Source organism: Hyla sarda, unplaced genomic scaffold (assembly GCF_029499605.1).
Source record: "Hyla sarda isolate aHylSar1 unplaced genomic scaffold, aHylSar1.hap1 scaffold_1320, whole genome shotgun sequence".
Classification (NCBI taxonomy): Eukaryota; Metazoa; Chordata; class Amphibia; order Anura; family Hylidae; genus Hyla; species Hyla sarda.
Genome location: NW_026607945.1, coordinates 25,095 through 42,347, shown reverse-complemented (window position 1 = coordinate 42,347; position 17,253 = coordinate 25,095). Strand labels below are relative to the sequence as shown.

Genomic DNA, 17,253 nt, shown 5'->3' with positions numbered 1-17,253 from the left:
CCAAAATTTTTACAATTTTAAAAAGGGTAATAGCAGAAAATACCCCCCAAAATTTGAAGCCCAATTTCTCCCGATTCAGAAAACACCCCATATGGGTGTGAAAAGTGCTCTGCTGGCGCACTACAGGTCTCAGAAGAGAAGGAGTCACATTTGGCTTTTTGAAAGTGAATTTTGCTCTGGGGGCATGCCGCATTTAGGAAGCCCCTATGGTGCCAGGACAGAAAAAAAAAACACATGGCATACTATTTTGGAAACTAGACCCCTCGGGGAACGTAACAAGGGGTAATTTGAACCTTAATACCCTACAGGTGTTTCACGACTTTTGCATATGTAAAAAAATATATATTTTTTTTACCTAAAATGCTTGTTTTCCCAAAAATTTTAGGGTAATAGCAGAAAATACCCCCCAAAATTTGAAGCCCAATTTCTCCCGAGTACGGCGATACCCCATATGTGCCCTAAACTGTTGCCTTGAAATACGACAGGGCTCCAAAGTGAGAGCGCCATGCGCATTTGAGGCCTAAATTAGGGACTTGCATAGGGGTGGACATAGGGGTATTCTACGCCAGTGATTCCCAAACAGGGTGCCTCCAGCTGTTGTAAAACTCCCAGCATGCCTGGACAGTCAACGGCTATCTGGCAATACTGGGAGTAGTTGTTTTGCAACAGCTGGAGGCTCCGTTTTGGAAACAGTGGCGTACCAGACGTTTTTCATTTTTATTGGGGAGGGGGGCTGTGTAGGGGTATGTGTATATGTAGTGTTTTTTACTTTTTATTTTATTTTGTGTTAGTGTAGTGTAGTGTTTTTAGGGTACAGTCGCACGGGCGGGAGTTCACAGTAGTTTCTTGCTGGCAGTTTGAGCTACGGCAGAAAATTTGACGCAGCTCAAACTTGCAGCCGGATACTTACAGTAATCCTCCGCCCATGTGAGTGTACCCTGTACGTTCACATTGGGGGGGGGGGGGGGGAACATCCAGCTGTTGCAAAACTACAACTCCCAGCATGTACGGTCTATCAGTGCATGCTGGGAGTTGTAGTTTTGCAACCGCTGGAGGCTCCGTTTTGGAAACAGTGACGTACCAGACGTTTTTCATTTTTATTGGGGAGGGGAGGGGGGCTGTGTAGGGGTATGTGCATATGTAGTGTTTTTTTTACTTTTTATTTTATTTTGTGTTAGTGTAGTGTAGTGTTTTTAGGGTACAGTCGCACGGGCGGGGGGGTTCACAGTAGTTTCTCGCTGGCAGTTTGAGCTGCGGCAGAAATTTTGCCGCACCTCAAACTTGCAGCCGGATACTTACTGTAATCCTCCGCCCATGTGAGTGTACCCTGTACGTTCACATTGGGGGGGGGGGGGGGGGGGGGAACATCCAGCTGTTGCAAAACTACAACTCCCAGCATGTACGGTCTATCAGTGCATGCTGGGAGTTGTAGTTTTGCAACAGCTGGAGGCACACTGGTTGTGAAACACCGAGTTTGGTAACAAACTCAGTGTTTTGCAACCAGTGTGCCTTCAGCTGTTGCAAAAGCTACAACCCCCAGCATGTACGGACAGCGGAAGGGCATGCTGGGTGTTGTAGTTATGCAACAGCTGGAGGCATACTACTTTGGCTGGGGATGCTGGGGATTGTAGTTATGCAACAGCTGGAGACACACTGGTTTGCTACTTAACTCAGTGTGCCTTCAGCTGTTGCAAAACTACAACTCTCAGCAGTCACCGACAGCCAACGGGCATGCTGGGAGTTGTAGTTATGCAACCACCAGATGCACCACTACAACTCCCAGCATGCACTTTAGCTGATTGTGCAAGCTGGGAGTTGTAGTTACACAACAGCTGAAGGTACACTTTTCCATAGAAAGAATGTGCCTCCAGCTGTTGCAAAACTACAAGTCCCAGCATGCCCATAAGGGCATGCTGGGAGTTGTGGTGGTCTGCCTCCTGCTGTTGCATAACTACAGCTCCCAGCATGCCCTTGTTGCATGCTGGGAGCTGTTGCTAAGCAACAGCAGGAGGCTGTCACTCACCTCCAACGATCCTCGCCGCACAGGTCAGTCCCTCGTCGTCTCCGCCGCCGCCGCTGCTCCTGGGGCCCCGATCCCAACAGGGGCGCCGGGGATCGGGGTCCCCAGCACCCGGGGTGCACGTCCCGCACCCGCTCACGTCCTCCGGAAGAGGGGCGGAGCGGGTTGCGGGAGTGACACTCGCAGCAGGCGCCCTGATTGGTCGGCCGGTAATCCGGCCGACGAATCAGGGCGATCGTGAGGTGGCACCAATGCCACCTCACCCCTGCTGGCTCTGGCTGATCGGGGCCGTCTCTGACGGCCCCGATCAGCCAATAATTCCGGGTCACCGGGTCACTGGAGACCCGATTGACCCGGAATCCGCCGCAGATCGCTGGACTGAATTGTCCAGCGATCTGCGGCCATCGCCGACATGGGGGGTCATAATGACCCCCCTGGGCGATATGCCCCGATGCCTGCTGAACGATTTCAGCAGGCATCGGGGACCGGCTCCGCTCCAGATGGTTGCGGGGGGCCGGTAAAACACATGACGTTCTCATACGTCATGTGTCCTTAAGGACTCGGAAATGGAGACGTATGAGAACGTCATGTGTCCTTAAGGGGTTAAATAGAAATAATTTACAAATCTGGCAAATTTCCCTAACCTCAAGGTTAGTGTTTAACCACTTAAGGACCTAGGGCGTATGGATAAGCTTTGACGTCCTGGTACTTAAGGACCCAGGGCGTATCCATACGCCCGTGGGAATTTCAGTCCCCGCCGCGCGCCGGACGGGGACCGGGCCGGGGTGACTGCTGATATGAATCAGCAGGCACCCCGCACAAATGCCCAGGGGTGCATTTGTGATGACCCCCCCATCGGTGATCGGCGCAAATCGCAAGTGAATTCACACTTGTGATTTGCGCCGATTCCGGGTCATACGGGTCTATTGTGACCCGGTGACCCGAAATAGAAGGGAGATCGCGGTTGTCTAAGACACCCACGATCCCCCTGTAGGCATAGGAGTGGGGTGGCAGGGTTGCCACCCCTCCTATCCCTGCTATTGGTCTGCTATTGATCGTCAGAGGGGACGACCAATAGCAGACCGGGGGCGGGGGGGTTAACTTTCATTTTCCCCGTCTTGTCCACCCACAATAGGCGGGGCAGAACGGGGAACCAAAGGGGACCGGGCGCCGACGTCCACTTACCCGTCACTTGCTTCTGAAGAGGACGGCTCCCGGGATGGTATGGAAGCCGGTAAGTTGATCTGGAGGGCTACAGTCTGAGACTGTGGTCTCTAACTGTAGCCCTCCAGATGTTGCAAAACTACAACTCCCAGCATGCCCAGACAGCTGTTTGGGCATGCTGGAATATGTAGTTTTGCAACAGCTGGAGGGCTGCAATTTGAGACCACTATACAGTGGTCTCTAAACTATATCCCTCCAGATCTTGCAAAACTACAACTCCTAGTATGCCCACATAGCTGTTTGTTGTCTGGGCATGCTGGAAGTTGTAGTTTTGCAACATCTGGAGGTCCACAGTTTGGAGATCACTGTGCAGTGGTCAAAAAACTGTAGCTCTCCAGATGTTGCAAAACTGCAATTCCCAGCATGCCCAGAAAGCAAACAGCTGTCTCGGCATGCTGGGAATTGTAGTTGGGTATCTCAAGCTGTTGCATAACTACATCTCCCAGCATGCCCTTCGGTGATTAGTACATGCTGGGAGTTGTAGTTTTGCAACAGCTGGAGGCACACTGGTTGGAAAATACTGAGTTAGGTAACATAACCTAACTGAAGGTTTTCCAACCAGTGTGCCTCCAGCTGTTGCAAAAGTACAACTCCCAGCATGCACGGTCTGTCAGTACATGCTGGGAGTTGTAGTTTTGAAACAGCTGGAGGTTTGCCCCCCATGTGAATGTACAGGGTACATTCACACGAACAGGTTTACAGTAAATTTCCTACTTAAAATTTTTCCCCGCAGCGCAAACTCCTAGCGGGAAATTAACCGTAACACGCCAGTGTGAATTTACCCTAAAAACACTACACTACACTAACACCTAATAAAGGGTAAAACACTGCATATACACCCCCTTACACTGTCCCCCCCCCCCCCAATAAAAAATTAAAAACGTCTTGTACGGCAGGGTTTCCAAAATGGAGCCTCCAGCTGTTGCAAAACAACAGCTCCCAGCATTTCTGGACAGCCACTGACTGTCCAGGCATGCTGGGAGTTTAGCAAAAGCTGGAGGCACCCTGTTTAGGAATCACTGGCGTAGAATACCCCTATGTCCACCTCTGTGCAATCCCTAATTTAGTCCTCAAATGCGCATGGCGCTCTCTCACTTCGGAGCCCTGTCGTATTTCAAGGAAACAGTTTAGGGCCACATATGGGGTATCTCCGTACTCGGGAGAAATTGCACTACAAATTTTTGGGGTCTTTTTTTCCCTTTACCGCTTGTGAAAAGGAAAAGTTGGGGGCTACACCAGCCTGTTAGTGTAAAAAAATAAAAATGTTTACACTAACATGCTTGTATTGCCCCATACTTTTTATTTCCACAAGCGGTAAAAGGAAAAAAAGACCCCCAAAATTTGTAATGCAATTTCTCCTGAGTAAGGAAATACCCCAGATGTGAGCGTAAAATGCTCTGCGGGCTCACAACAAGGCTCAGGAATGAGAGCGCACCATGTACATTTGAGGCCTAAATTGGTGATTTGCACAGGGGTGGCTGATTGTACAGCGGTTCTGACAAACGCAAAAAAAATAAAAATACCCATATGTGACCCCATTTTGGAAACTACACCCCTCACCGAACGTGACAAGGGGTATAATGAGCCTGAACACCCCACAGGTGTTTGATGAATTTTCATTAAAGTTGGAAGGGAAAATGAAAAAAAAAATTTTTTTTCACTAAAATGCTGGTGTTACCCTAAATCTTTCATTTTCACAAGGGTAAATAGGAAAAAAGCTTCCCCCAAATTTGTAACCCCATCTCTTCTGAGTAAGAACATACCCCATATGTGAATTTAAAGTGCTCTGCGGTCGAACTACAATGCTCCGAAGAGAAGGAGCGCCATTGGGATTTTGTAGAGAAAATTTGTCCGGAATTGAAGGCCACATGTGTTTACAAAGCCCCCATAGTGCCAGAACAATGGACCCCTCGACACATGTGACCCCATTTTGGAAACTACACCCGCCACATAATGTAATAAGGGGTACATTGAGAATTTACCCCCACAGGTGTCTGACAGATTTTTGGAACAGTGGTCCGTAAAAATGAAAAATTAAATTTTTCATTTGCACAGCCCACTGTTCCAAAGATCTGTGGGGTGTAAATACTCACTGCACCCCTTATTAAATTCTGTGAGGGGTGTAGTTTCCAAAATGGGGTCACATGTGGGGGGGTCCACTGTTCTGGTACCACGGGGGGCTTTGTAAACGCACATGGCCCTGACCATTCCAAACTAATTCTCTTTCCAAAAGCTCAATGGCGCTCCTCCTCTTCTGAGCATTGTAGTTCGCCAGAACTTTCACAGAAAGAAAGCCGTTCACTGCGGCATCTTGGTCATTAGATCGGTCAGCCTGGTCCCAACCGGAGTGGTTGTGGTGCAAAACTGTGCAGCTAGGAAAAAAACGCCAGTAAGTGCCGGCTGCATTCACCAGCACAGAAAGCCATATATGCCAGCGGAAAGCCGCCACATAAATGCTGCACGTGCTGTATGCCGCAACTATGCAAATATATCTAGCACATCCTGCAGTCTGTTCACACCTATTGTGAAAACATTCATTTCAGCTGGGATTACACTTGGCGTGTTTGTCACAAAAAACACCATGCTCGCTGCGGGCACATGTTAGGTTGGAATCAATAGGGTAATATGAAACACCAGACACTAATGGGGGTTTCTTCATCCTTTTATGGTGTTTTTAGGCTATCAAATCTGTGGGATGCCGAGAGCATGTTTTTTTTTTTTGGGGGGGGGGGGTATTTTCTCACAATTTTTTTTTTTAGAAATCCTTCAGTCAAATGATGAAAGAATCACATGACTTGTAAAGAGAAAGGCCAGAGGGAAAAAAAACACTAAAGAAAAAACACTTCCCATAATAATAATAATGATGATGATGATGATAATAATAATACACATTGGGACAGATGTATGAAAACCTGTGCAGAGGTCAAGTGGACCAGTTGCCCATAGCAACCAATCAGATCACTTCTTTCACTTTTCAGAGGCCTTTTTAAAAATGAAAGAAACTACCTGATTGGTTGCTATGGGCAACTGGTCCACTTTCCCTCTTCCCTGGTTTTGATAAATCTCTAAGACAACCCCTCCACCTCCCCCCAGTGCTTTTAGCAAAAATAACACAAAGATAGCTGAGAAAAGAAATGAGGGGGAAGATTTTGATGTTTGTTTTTTTTTGCATAAAAAAAACAAAACATCAAACAAGAATTGTGTTTGTTCCTAGGCTTAGGCTGTGATTAAAAACAACATATAAATGGTGTTTTTCAAAGCCCACATTGCTTTATTTCTGGTGCTTTTTCCCCCCTTTCGACAGACGTCTGTCCAGCTATTGCAAAGCTACAACTCCCAGCATGCCCTGACAGCCAAAGGCTGAGAGTTGTAGTTTTGCAACAGGTGGGCAGCCACAAGGGATCGGTTTTGCAGTATGTCAATCTAGGGCCATGGTGTCTGATCTGGAACTGGCAGCAGGAGCCACGACCACTTTAAATCAATGGCTGCTGGGACGTATGACTAGTGACATCCTTCGCTCCAGACCGCAACGTCAGGGACGTCACTCGTCAGACGTCCCGGCGGCCAGCGCTGCTCATTGAGCCTACCGGAGTAGCATTGATCTATGTAAGAAACCTATGGGCCCAGGCTGTTGGGGCCACCAAATGATATTACATATACAGAATGTCTGGTTAGGAGAAACAAATATAACGCACCCACAGGGAGTGGCGCCATTTTAATAAAATTTGTCAAAAACCTTAGATAACAGTCATACAGAATATATTAGAAAGCTTTTTTGATTTTCAGCCAATCAGAGAGCAGCACTACTGAAATAGAACTCCCAGGAGGTAACAGTGTGTCACACATGTGATGTCATAACCATTGTCCACCAAAGAGCAGCACTGAGCAGAAATAACACTGCTCCTGTTCATTCTCCATCAGTGAGGGGCCGGTGCTGGACACTGTGTAGGGACGCGGGAATGCAAAGTCATACACATGACTGTGACTGGTAAGTGTTACATTGTTGTGTCCAAAAGGTCTTTAGTGCAGTTCCATGTGTATTTCTATGATAAACATGTAAATAATTTATCTTTTTTTTTCTTATCTTAGATGCACTATCTCCAGGACATGGAGTAGCATTTCCGGACCTACAGCAAGACGTTGGATGAAGGCATAGCCCCAGAAATAACACTGGTCCTGTTCATCAGTGAGGGGCCGGTGCTGGACACTGTGTAGGGACACGGGAATGCAAAGTCATGCACATGACTGTGACTGGTAAGTGTTACATTGTTTTGTCCAAAAGGTCTTTATTGCAGTTCCATGTGTATTTCTATGATAAACATGTAAATAATCTATCTTTTTTTGTCCCCTATCTTAGATGCACTATTTCCAGGAGATGGAGTAGCATTTCGGGACCTACAGCAAGACGTTGGATGAAGGCACAGGCCTAGGAATCATGCACATACACAGAAACATTTGCCCAAATTATAGAGGTAACCTCCTTTAGTATGCCCAGAGGAAGGGCCATACAGTAGCCATGGATTCCCTACAGGTTTCCTCCCCTCTGGAGGTTTTTCCTGTCCTGAGTATTAGTTACTGTACGCTCTTTGTGAGTGATGGGAGGTTACAAAAAATCCCCTACACAAACATTTTAATAAATAATAAATAAAGTTCCCCTTTTTTTAAACTGTTCTTTGACTTGTTCGACTCATTTATTTATTTCTGTGTGTGAAAATAGAGTTAGCAAAACATGGATGACCAAAGCTGCTCTCCTGCACGATCTGCATAATGTGGTGCAGAGAGAGGCAACTGGTGCTGGCTGGTGCAGTTTATGAGGCAAACGTAGAACACCCAGCAAGTTCCATGCACAAGCCTTTTTCTGATGAATGGGACTCATGCAGGGAACTTGCTAGGGGTCATACGGTTGCAAAGGACCAACTTTTGGGTACATGAACTGTCCCTTAAAGGGGTATAGATATCTTATCCCCTATGTAAAGGATAGGGGATAAGATGTCTGATCAATGGGATCCTGCTGCTGGGACCCCAGCAATCTCCATGCAGCAACCAAAATTCTAAATATTATGTTTAGCTCACTGGTTCCTGTGGTGGGATTCGTGACATCATGCCACACCTTCTTGTGACATCACACCACCTCCCATAGACATAAATGGAAAGGGTGTGGCGTGAGGTCACGACCCGCACCACGAGAACCCAGAGTTCTAAATATATTATTTGGAACGCCGGGTGCTGCATGAAGATTGCGGGGGTCCCAGTGATCAGTCATCTTTTGTCCTATCCTTAAGGTAGGGGATAAGATATCTAGGGGCGGAGTACCACTTTAAGGAATTAGAGAGTGTAGGCATGCCTTACAAGCAGGTAGAAAAAGAACAGCTGGGAGAAATGACAGGACACAAAGCAATATTTGGCTGGGACCGATTTTGGGTGTGTTCTGCCCAATTAAAGGAAAACTATGGCAAAAATTAACTTATCCCCTATCCATGGTTTATGGGATAAGTAGCTGATCGTGGGGGGTCCCCCTGCAATACCTGGGATGAGACCCGTCGCTCAGTGAGAAGCGCTCGCTGCAGACGTCAAATCTCAATTTCCCTGGACCCCCCCCTTCCTTCATGTCCACCACAGACGCCCCCAGACTGCTGTCTCTTACAGAGTTTTATGCCCAGAAATGGTTGGCTACTCACTTTGTCAGTAGATTCTCATCCTAAATATGAAGACAATCGGGGAAATGTACCTGTGGAGAGGAAATGTTGTCCAGTTGCTCTTAGCAACCAATCAGATTACTTCTTTTATTTTTCAGAGGTCTTCTCAAGAATGAAAGAAGCAATCTGATTGGTTGCTATGGGCAACCTGATGAAAACATCTTTTTTTTCTTTAACAACTACAGTACTACAACTCCCATTGTAGTGTGTCTTTTCAACCTGTGCCTCCTCCAACCCTGACCCTTAGGGGGGCATAGACGGACCACACTGGGGGTTGTAGTACTTTCATTTTTACAGTTCCCCTATAACTCTGCAGCTTCGGTAGAAGTATGAGGCTCAGCCTTAGAGTCAGTGTATCTGGCTGCTCCAGTGTTCTTCTCTTTTACAGCCTGGACACTGTTCTCCTCCACACTGGTCCCTGTGGTCCGGTCAGATGGTTCTGGACTGGGGCTGAACGGTTGCTTGAGGGATTTAGTGGCAGATTTTTTTGGGACTTCAGTTGTTGGATGACCTTTCTTCAGTGGCTGCTGATATTCGTAGTGCAGAATTTACAGGTGTTACGTAAAAGGGGTACTACGGGGGAAAACATTATTTTATTTTAGTTTTTTTAAATCAACTGGTGCCAGAAAGTTAAACAGATTTGTAAATTACTTCTTAAAAATCTTAATCCTTACAGTACTTATCAGCTGCCGTATGCTACAGAGGAAGTTGTATAGTTCTTTTCGGTCTGACTACAGTGCTCTATGTGAGTAGGAGCAAATCTCCATAGTAAACTTCTCCTACTCTGGACAGTTCCTGACATGGACAGAGGTGTCAGCAGAGAGCACTTCCTGTGGAACACAGCAGCTGTTGGGTGTGTCTGACTTCCAGAGTTTTCCAGAGAGAGAGGATTGAAGCAGTGTTTCCTACAGCCTTTTCCCCAGGAGGGTGGCAGCTTCCTTGGGAGAGCCTCCTGCTATGGAGCCCCAGACTTCCACCCCTCGAACTAGGACGGCGGGGGGTGGGAGTGAGAGAGCTACGGCCGATTCCCAGGACAGGGTGAGAAGATCCAGCAGGCTCCGCAGTAATGTGGAGCCCACTCCCCCGTCCGTCGCTGGAAACCGCAAGGCGTCCGGTAAGAAGCTTATGGTTATGTCTTCGGGGACTGTGTCTGATACTATGGAACCCCAGCAATGGGGGGTGAAGGGTCCCAGGGAGTCGCTAGCTACTTTCGGTTCCCGCATGCAGGCAAATCTAGTAGAATATGAGTAGCTGGGAAAAAAGCTGAAAATCATAAGGGAAGACCTGAAGTTTGCTCGCTACCAAACAGATAACTCTGCCAAGGCCATGAGGGCAAGGTTCGCTGCCAGGGTGTGTCAGCTGAAGGCAGAGGAGCAGGAGGTGGTGAGAGCCCGAATGCTGATTGTAGAGGGTGCAGGCATGTTTAAAGAAAAATTAAAGAATGAAGACCGCTATAAAACCATGCGTACCCCTGTGAAGGAGGAAGAGGATAGTCAGGGGGAGGAAGAGTGCTTGTGTGTCACGGAGGAGAAGATGGAGGAAGGTGGTGAGGGAGATGGCGGCAGTGAGGGAGATGAGAGTGAGGGGGATGTGTGTGATACCCCGTATACCCCTAAGACCTCTGTCACCCCGAGTGCAGATTACATCAACCCTGCCCAAGTCGCCTTACCAGCCACCTCTGAGGAAAGTGACAGTAGTGATGGCGGTGACAGTGGACTGGTCTGTGGGGGGCTTCTGCGGGCCATAGTGATGCAGGAGTCACCCAACCGTCTGGAAAATTGCAGTTTTGGCCAGGACCTGGGCCCTGAGGGGAGGAAGAGGAAAAAAAAGAAGAAGAAGAAAAAGGCTGAGGAGCAGATAAAGTTTGTTTTCTCTCCAATCCAGCAGTCTGGGCCACCTGAAAAGTTGATTCAGGCTGCTGGGCCTCCCACTCTGCCAGATCCCGCTTCTGCTGTGGAACGGGACCAGCACGGGGGGTACAGTGGTGCATCCAACATGGCCGCAGGTGCTACAGTCACGCGTCCTGCTGGTAGGGAAGAACAGGACGGGCTAATGGTGGGCAATAGTTATGCGGCAGTTTGCAAGGGGAGCGGTTCCCCGAGTATTGTGGGCAATGTTACTAGCCCTGCGGGGCACTTCCCTGAGAGGGGGGGGGAGTGTCCAGGCGCCTGAGGTGTGTGGTGAGATCTTCTGCTCGGGGGGCGGTCCCCTGGGCGCTGCTAGTAGTGTCGGTGCTGCGGGGCACTCCCCTGAGAGAGGGGGGGGAGCGTCCAGGTGTCAGAACCTGCTGCTGAGCCCGTGCGGTTGGGCACAGTGTTTGGCGCGGACACTGCAGGGATCTCCCCTGTGAGAGAGGGGAGTCCCTGCACATCAGTGGCACGAGGAGGGGTGAAGTTGCGCCCGGAGGGGCAGCCTCAGCTTCGGGAGGTGATGTCGGCGGTAACATCTCGAATGGAGGAGGAGTCAGCGTCGCCGACAATGGCAGCCGCCGGTGACTTGAGAATGTACAAAAAGGCCAAGCTAAAGCATGTCCAGGCCAGCCCAGAGGTAGTGGGTGAAGCAGCTGCTGATCCCAAAAATACTGTCAATAAAAGCAATGTTAATACAAGGTGTTTGAAAGATGGGAGTGGTAGTGCTGTGGATGAGAGGGGTGTATGTGGCAGTGGTAGTGGTGCAAATGGGAGGAGTGGTAGTGGTGCAGATGGGAGGATTGGTAGTGGTGCAGATGGGAGGAGTGGAAGTGGTGCAGATGGGTGGAGTGGTAGTGGTGTAGATGGGAGCAGTGGTAGTGGTGTAGATGGGAGGAGTGGTAGTGTTGTGGATGGGAGGAGTGGTAGTGGTGTGAATGAGAGTGGTGATAGTGGAGTGAATGAGAGGAGTGGTAGTGGTGCAGATGGGAGGAGTGGTAGTGGAGTGATTGGGAGGAGTGGCAGTGAAGTGAATAAGAGTGGTGATAGTGGAGTGAAGAGGAGGGGTGGTAGTGGTGTGAATGAGAGGAGTGGTAGTGGTGCAGATGGGAGGAGTAGTGGTGTGAATGAGAGTAGTAGTAGTGGTGTGGATGGTAGGAATAAGAGTGGCTTTTGTGGCAGTACAGGTGGCCTAGGCGGGGATGTAAGGACGGTGTATGGTCCGGCTGCCCCCCCCGGTCGTCAGGAGTTATGCAAGTGTGGCGGCTGGGGGTTCAGTAGGATCTTTACCTCCTGTATCTGGTGAAGGTCAGTTGCAACGGCGCCTCCTGGAGGCACTAAAGAGAGGAGAAAGGACGCTCCAGGTAGAGGGAAAGGAGATGGACCTGTCTTTTTGGGTGGAGAGACATGGTCTGGGAGCGTTCCGAGAGAGGAATGGGTAGGCCGTATGGTCCCTCCAGACACCCGGGCAGGAGGTAGATCGCAGGAATGTGGCCCGTTGGGTCTGGAAAGGCGAAGATGCGTGGTGGTGGTGGAGCTTCTTTTCCAGATGGGTTTCAGGGCTGGGGACATCTTTGACCTGATTCACCCCTTCGGCTCCTCCGAGTTTGACGTCAGCTTTGTTAGGCCGGAAGGACTAGATCTCTTTTGGTCTAATTATGAGCTGATGAAAAACGAGCCCGGATGGCGAGATTTCGCTGTAAAAGCGGTATCTCGCCAGAGTATGGTAAAGAAAGTGACCGTTTTGACCCGTAACGAGTCACTTTCTTGTTATGACAATATGACCTTGCTAGGCAGGTACGGGGAGGTGACGGACGTCCCCCGGAAGATCTTTGACGAGCACAATATATGGTCTGGGGCCTGGACGTTTTCCGTTCGTCTCAGGCGTTCAGGGAACACGGTCACCCACATCCCTTTGGCCGCCTTTCTGGGACGCGACAGGATTCAGATCTTCTACCAGGGGAAGCCGAGGCTGTGTCACAGGTGTGGTGACCAAAACCACTTTAGTGCCAACTGCACTCAGCAGATATGCGCCCTCTGCTGTGGGGTGGGACCTCTGGCGGCCACCTGTGGGCAGATTCGGTGTAACTTGTGTGGTGACCTAGGTCACCCGTTCAGCCGGTGTCCACGCTTGTTCTCTAACACTGTGACCGCCCCGGCTGCGGAGAGCCTAACGGTTGCCCCAGCGGGGGAGGGGACTAGTGGAGGAGAGGGGGCACCAAAGCCAGTGAAGGAAAAACATAAGACCCCCTCTATGCGGAGGCGAGAGGAGAAGCGCAGGTTGGAGAGGGCCCTTGAGAATGCCCAGGTGCCAGGGGTGGCTCGGGGTCCCACTCCAGACACTGGCTCAGAAGGAGGTCAGAATAACTCTGAGGCTTTGGGTGGGGCCGAACTGGATGAGGAGATAGGGAGACTGCGTAGGGAAGAAGGTCAAGATGCTCCTTCCTCCAGTCATGCCTCTGAATCCAAAACTGTGGATGAGCAGGAGAAGGAGGGGCAGACAGTAAATGGTGGCCAGGAAAAGAAGAAGAGGAGGAAGAAGAAGGATAAGAGTAAGGCTGCGCCGTCCTCCTCTTCAGTTGTAGCCTCAGACCATAGAAGGAACAACTCAGTCTCTGACCCTCTGATCGTCCTTTCAAATCGATATGAGGCCCTTGGGGATACCATCTCCCCTCCTCTTCTCGAGGGTCCGGAGGCAGTGCGGCCTCCAGGAGGTGCCGAGCCTCCTTCCTCTGGGGCAGTTTCCTCAGGGGCTGAGGTAACACCAGATGCTGGAGGTAAAGATCCTAGGATGGATATATCCCTGAGTTTAAAAAGAGGCATAGGGTCTTCCTCCGATTCAGATGGGGGTGGAGGGAAGGAGAGGAAGAAGGTTTAAGGGGTGAGGCCATCTAACTCAATCACGTTGGCATCCATTAACTGTGCCAGCATAAAATCAGATACGGCTAGATTCGCAGCCTTTGATTTTCTCGGCCGTGTTGAAGCTGACATTTTCTTTTTACAAGAGACTAGGTTGTCAGATCTAGCCTCCCTGGTAAAAGCCAGAAGAGAGTGGAGGCGCGGTCCCTCCCACTGGTCTCTTGCGGCTGAGCCGTATAGTGGGGTGGCGGTCCTTTTTACTGCTCCTGTTGAATGCAGACGGGTTATTGAGTTAGAAATGGGGAGGTGCCTGATCTTAGATGTCTTCATGAAGGGACAAGAGCTCCGGCTCATTAACATCTACGCCCCGCAAACTAAGCGGGGCCGTAAAGATCTCTTTATGAGGATTAAGCCCTTTCTTTTTACGAGTCGGCAAGTGATCTTTGGAGGGGACTTCAATAATGTCACGAGGTCTCAAGATAGGAGAGGCTCCAATGGTCCGCTGACTTGCGATAGTGTTGCACTGATTAGCATAGCTAGAGAAGCTCGCCTAGAGGACGCCCACATCCGGAGCCCCTCAGGCCACACGGGTTTCCCCTATCATCAAGGTAGTCGCAGGTCTAGGATAGATAGGTTTTATTTAAAGGAGGAAGCCGTAGCTTCCGCAGTGTCCATGGTTGAGGTGGAGTTCTCCGACCACTGTATGATTTTGTTTTCCCTGAATGTTTCAGAGACCCCCCCGGATGGGAAAAGGTTATTGGAAGCTGAATTTGTCCCTCCTGGAGGAAGCGGAGATAAGACAGTCCTTTGAGGATTTTCTTCAGAGTCAGGTACCTTTACTGGGCCTATGTAGTAGTAAGTCAGAGTGGTGGGAGATATTGAAGAAGCGGGTTGAGGGGTTCTTCCGCCAGCTCTCGAGCCTCAGGTCCCTGAACAGGTATCGCCTGTATCAGGGTCTGAGTAGGAAACTCGAGCTTCTTGTCTCGACTGGAGGTAGCCGTGAGGATATCTCCAGAGTGAAATCCTTGCTGATGGGGTGTCAGTACGATAGGCACGCATCTTTGGTTTTTGAGAGGGATTTCGGGAAGTACCGCTCGCCCGACCCTTACACAAACTGTAAGATGTCAGTGAGTAGTAAAGTCATTTCAGGACTGATTGATAGTACAGGATCTCTGAATCGGTCCAGATCAGGGATCTTGGAGGTCGTCAGATCCTTCTACTCGCACCTCTTGGGAAGGAAGGATCTAGATCAAGACAAGATGTCGGCTTTCCTGGCTGAAACCATTCCTGAGCCAGGGGTAGACCCCTCTCTTGATGTTTTGGCAGAAGAAATCAGGGAAGAGGAAGTGAGACTAGCGATCGAGGGGCTCGCCCCTAAGAAGTCGCCAGGTCCGGATGGCTTAACATCCGAGTGGTACAGGACCTTTAAGGAGTCTTTAGCTCCCCTCTTGACTGAGGTATTCAATGAGTGTCTCTCCTCGGGCACTCTGCCGAATTCAATGAGGAGGTCAGCCCTGATTCTTCTGTCAAAGGGTAAAGATCCCAGCCGTATTGAGAATTGGAGGCCCATAGCTTTTCTCAATACGGACAGGAAGCTTCCGGCTAAGATACTGTTTAATCGGCTGGTGAAGTTTGCACCCCGGCTCCTTTCGGGGGCTCAGCACTGCTCTGTTCCAGGCCGAAGCACCTTAAGTGCGGTCCTTAGTGTCAGGGAGGCAGTGGAGCGGAGTAGAGCGGGTTTCTGGAAGGGGTACTTGCTGTCCCTGGATCAGGCCAAAGCGTTTGATCGGGTGAACCACGAGTACCTCTGGTCCGTCCTCCTGAGATATGGCTTACCGAGTACTTTTGTTAATTGGCTTAAGATCTTGTATGCAGGGGCAGAGAGTTTCCCACTGGTGAACGGTTGGTCTGGCCGCTGTTTTGAGGTGGGGTCCGGAGTCCGTCAGGGTTGTCCTTTGAGCCTGCTTTTATACGTGTTTGCGATCGATCCCTTCGTCCGGAGGGTAGATTGTGGGCCGTTGGCGGGAGTCAGGATGAGTCTGGCGGAGCTGGATGTCGCCCAGAGAGTGGTGGCGTACGCTGACGATGTCACTATTTTTGTCTCCTCGCGAGAGGAGGTCGATGTGGTGATGTCGGAAGTGGACCGCTACTCGGAGGCATCTGGGTCTAAGATCAACCGGGATAAGTGTGAGAGTCTCTGGCTGGGAGGGGGAGATCCCAAGTTTGATCTCCCGGACACTCTTCCCGGGCCCCAAGAGTCAGCAAAAGTTTTGGGCATCATATTCGGCCAGGATGATTATCCAACCAAAAACTGGGATGGTAAGCTCCAGGATGCCGCTCAGAAGGTGGACCAATGGAAGGGTTGGTCTATGACCCTCAGGGAAAGGGTACACCTGATCAAATCGTACCTGCTCCCCTTGTTTATCTATCTGCAGCGTATGTATCTTGCCAGAAGCTTACTACATTAGAATCTACAGCCTGTTTTTCCAACTGTTATGGGGAAACAGGATGAACCTAGTCAAGAGGGAGGTTACGTACCGCACGAGGAGACTAGGGGGTTTATCTATGGTAAACCCTGTGGTGTTCTTAACCAACACCTTCTTGAAAGCTAACATCTCAAACCTCTGGTCAGAGAGGGCTTCTCCGTGGGTACTCTACTGCAGGGAATGGTTTCGGCCTTTCTTCCAGGAATGGGAGACAGGAGGGCAAGTGAAGGACCTCCGTACGCCCCATGGATATCTTCCGGCTTACGCTACCCCGACTCTGAAGGCGATACGTCGGTGGGGTCTGGGAGTGTGGGAGAGCAGGACCCAGTGAAGGCAGTTCCTTGACAAACGGGTTCTGTTGACCCACTTCCAGAAGCCTCTGGCGCTCAGGGACTGCCCAGGTCGGGATCTGAGGGTGGGGTTGTACCTTTTAAACATGAAAAGGATCCCCCAGAAGTTTTGGGACTTGGCCTGGCGCTGCTTTCAGGGGAAGCTATATGTGAGGGACAATTTGAAGTGTAGGAACTCTGATGACCGGGGTGTGGGTGAGGGTACAGTTTTAGTGTAGGGTTTTTCCTAGGGTTTTCTATTGATTTTGTAGGTGTTTTCTGTAGTGCATATATTTTGTTTATTTTATATTTAATTTATATAGTAAATTTAGTAATTTTGTACCTATATTGTGTTATATCTATATTGTTTCATATTGTTTCATGTTATAGCGTTATGGTAGCCGGACCAGTTGTTGTGTTGATATGTGGTTTATTTTGTTTATTTCAGTTATTTGGTCTGTTTTATGTTTTCTTTGGTATTTTCATTAGTCCCGGATAGAGGATCCAGTTACTTTGGACGTTTTGTAAGTGAATGTATGTGTGATATGATTATTTTGATTATTATTATTATTATTATTATTATTATTATTATTACAATATACATTTTTTTTGTAATTTTTTTTCAAATTTATTTATTTATTTATTATTTTAATATATGAGAAAAAAAAAATATATATAGATTAAAAAAATATAAAAAATGTAAAAAATAAATTAAAAAATATATAAAAAAAA

At 49.1% G+C, this 17,253-nt stretch overlaps 1 long non-coding RNA gene across 1 annotated transcript; it reads left to right on the top strand.

The window, feature by feature from the left end:
• Positions 1-7,113: 7,113 nt before the first annotated feature.
• LOC130305553 (uncharacterized) lies at positions 7,114-7,872 on the top strand. Its single transcript, XR_008855124.1, has 3 exons — positions 7,114-7,232; positions 7,334-7,498; positions 7,602-7,872. It is a non-coding gene; the product is annotated as an uncharacterized LOC130305553 (long non-coding RNA).
• Positions 7,873-17,253: the final 9,381 nt, after the last annotated feature.